The sequence below is a fragment of the Heterodontus francisci genome, unplaced genomic scaffold (assembly GCF_036365525.1).
Source record: "Heterodontus francisci isolate sHetFra1 unplaced genomic scaffold, sHetFra1.hap1 HAP1_SCAFFOLD_59, whole genome shotgun sequence".
NCBI classification, from domain to species: Eukaryota; Metazoa; Chordata; class Chondrichthyes; order Heterodontiformes; family Heterodontidae; genus Heterodontus; species Heterodontus francisci.
Genome location: NW_027140758.1, coordinates 1,096,999 through 1,100,089, shown reverse-complemented (window position 1 = coordinate 1,100,089; position 3,091 = coordinate 1,096,999). Strand labels below are relative to the sequence as shown.

The window sequence follows — 3,091 nt, the reverse complement described above, 5'->3', positions numbered from 1 at the left end:
GATGGTCAGACCTTCCACTATTTCTTCCCTGGCTTCCTTCAACAGCCTGAAGTACATTTCATCTGGTCCTGGTGATTTATCCACATTCAAGGATGTTCATCCAATTAAGACTTCCTCTCTCCTGAAGTTATCACGTCCAATACTTCACACTCCTCCTCCTTCATAACAATATCTGCATCACCCCCTCATTTGAGAAGACAGTAAACTATTCATTCAGGATATTGGCAACATCTTCCACCCCGATGCAAAGGTTACATTTTTGATCTTTTCTGTGCCCTGCTGTTTGCTTAGTTGCCTCTTGCTCTAATGTTTTGATGCAACATCTTTGGGTCCATTGTTATTTTGCTTGTCCATGTTCTTTCCTGTTCTCTCTTTGCTCTTCACCGCTGCTCCCAAACGCCTCCAGTGCAGTCAAAACACAAGGTGTCAGAAGTGGGATTTGAACACACGCCTCCCATAGAGACTGCGACCTAAACGCAGCGCCTTAGACCGCTCGGCCATCCTGACCGCCTATTGGCTATTATTAATGCGAAGGAAATTAACCATTCTTTGTGAAAGTATTTGTGAGATTGAGGAAATGTCTGGAAGAGGAAAGACCAGCGGGAAAGCTCGGGCCAAGGCCAAGTCTCGCTCCTCCCGGGCTGGACTGCAGTTCCCGGTGGGCCGTGTTCACAGGCTCCTGAGAAAGGGTAACTACGCTGAGCGTGTGGGTGCCGGAGCCCCGGTCTATCTGGCTGCTGTGCTCGAGTATCTGACCGCTGAAATCCTCGAGCTGGCCGGCAACGCGGCCCGGGACAACAAGAAGACACGCATCATTCCCAGACACCTGCAACTGCCCGTCCGCAACGACGAGGAGCTCAACAAGCTGCTGGGAGGAGTGACCATCGCTCAGGGCGGAGTGCTGCCAAATATCCAGGCCTTGCTGCTGCCCAAGAAAACGAGCGCTCAGAGCTCCCAGAAAAAGTAAAGCGGCCAAAATCTCATCAAATAAACCAAAGGCTCTTTTCAGAGCCACCCACAGTCTCTGTGAAAGGACTGATTACTTTCAGGAGGGAATCAGAGATGGAGTTATTGGAACAGTGGATTGACCTGTTTCACATCTGTCCAGGTGTCTTTTCAGTTCCCTCTCTGGATTTCGCTCTGTTTCTCTGCTCACACATCTCCCCCTCCAGTTAAGTGAAGAAGTGAACTGCAGGGTGTAGAATCAGCAATTCAATAAATCCCGCTGCCTTCGATTTTATAAATCCCAAGAGCATCCCGGTACATTAACGGGAACTGGTTCGGAGCTGATGAATTAATTTAATAATGGAAGTGTCCGGGTTAATTCTCTGTTTTTCATTTGGACAGTTTGAATTGTGTTTTTTTTTCTCTCTGGTGATCTGAGCGCCGCTTCTCAATGAGAATCTGCTCCCGGAACAGAGTAAATGCAGGAAGAAAGAGGCCATTCTCGGGCTGTGTGTTTCTCTCCTGACCTGATCTGTTTAGACCGCACTGTTCCCAGAGGACGGAATCAGTGAGAGTTGTGCACACACAGGAGCTGAGTCCACTGCAGCGCTTTAATATGTACCTTCTCCCCAGCCCTCCCTCTTCTCCGGACACAAAGTTGTTTGTTCCCCCGGCGACGGGATAGAGTCGGGGATCCTCTCCCCGCAGTGTCAGTGGCTGCAGCCCCGGGGAACTGGCGGTTTCAGTCAGAGTGACCGAGCTACCTTACAGGACTCTCCCCCTGAATTTGTGAACTGACACTGCACCGAACACATCTCCAGTTAGAGTGAGGGCCGGACATCCTTCTGTTTTATTACAGAGAGTGGGGAAAGGGCTGGGTGGAGGGGAGTCACCAGGGATCCTGGATTTGCTCCAAATCATTTCCATGTGGAATCTGCAGGCGGGGCCGGGACAGGGATCATTTGATCAGGGGATCAGCTCTTTCCTGAGAGATGTGGGTGGCTCTGAGAAGAGTCTTTGTGTTCAGATGTTTACAAGTTTCCCGCGCTCTTTCACTTCTTTCCAGACCCTGCTTTCTGAGCCTTCGCTGCTTTCGGCTTGACCTTGCTCTTCCATGTCTGCACTTTCTTCAGCGCCTTTCCGCCCGCCGCACTCTTGCCTTTTTTGACCTTCTTCGCAGGAGACTTTTTCTGAAGCGTTGCTTTCTTCACCGCCTTATTTGGCGTAGCCGCCGCCTTGCTGCTCGTTTTCTTGGCTGTTACTTTCTTTGTTGTCACTTTCTTGGCTGCTGGTTTCTGCACCAATGATTGCTTGTCTGCTGGTTTCTAACGAAGGATTTCTTGGTTGCTGGTTTCTTCACTAAAGATTTCTTGTCTGCTGGTTTCTTCACTGAAGATTTCTTGTCGGCTGGTTTCTTCGCTAAAGATTTCTTGTCTGCTGGTTTCTTCACTAAAGATTTCTTGTCTGCTGGTTTCTTCACCTTCTTTCCCACTTTTCCCTGGGTTTTCCTTCTTGCTGATTTTGAAGGAGCCGGAGGCTCCCTGTCCCTTGCTCTGCACCAGGGAGCCTTTGTTCACATTCCTCTTGATACTTTGCTTGATCTGGGTCCTGAGCTTCTCCACATCGACACCGCTGCTACCCAGAGCCTTCTTTATGGCGGACAGGGACATCCCCTTGCGATCGCTGAAAGCCGGCACAATCTTGAGGATCTGTTCGCCCAACGGGAGACCAGCTGGCTTGTTCCGGGGAGCCGCCGCCTTCTTCTTGGGGGTCTTGACTTGGGCGGCGGCGGCGGCTGGAGGAGCCGTTTGGGCGGCTGCACGATCGGTTATGTCCGGGACTCTGCACAAATTCTCTCTGTCAATGTGAACTGGGCCAGAAATGAAGCCGGTGATGGCGGCACAGAGCAACTTAAAGGCAGAGAGAGGACGGGGCGGAGACAAGCTGCTGTCAGCTCTCGGCTCCTGCTGTCTCTCTGTGTTTCTCTCTCCTCACAAACTCTCCAATTCCATTGAAATTCAGAGACTCCAGACTTCCAGACTAGATCTTTCCTGTCTCTCACTCCAGTATGTTTGCTGTTGAAAAGCTTTCACTAGGATTGAGGACTCCATTTTCCATTTCACCTGGTTTTATTGCTGCACTGACC

General features: G+C 50.5%; 1 non-coding gene across 1 annotated transcript; it reads right to left on the bottom strand.

Annotated features, from left to right (window-relative positions):
• Window positions 1–424: 424 nt before the first annotated feature.
• trnal-uag (transfer RNA leucine (anticodon UAG)) lies at window positions 425–507 on the bottom strand. The gene has a single exon. It is a non-coding gene; the product is annotated as a tRNA-Leu (tRNA).
• Between the last annotated feature and the right edge of the window lie 2,584 nt (window positions 508–3,091).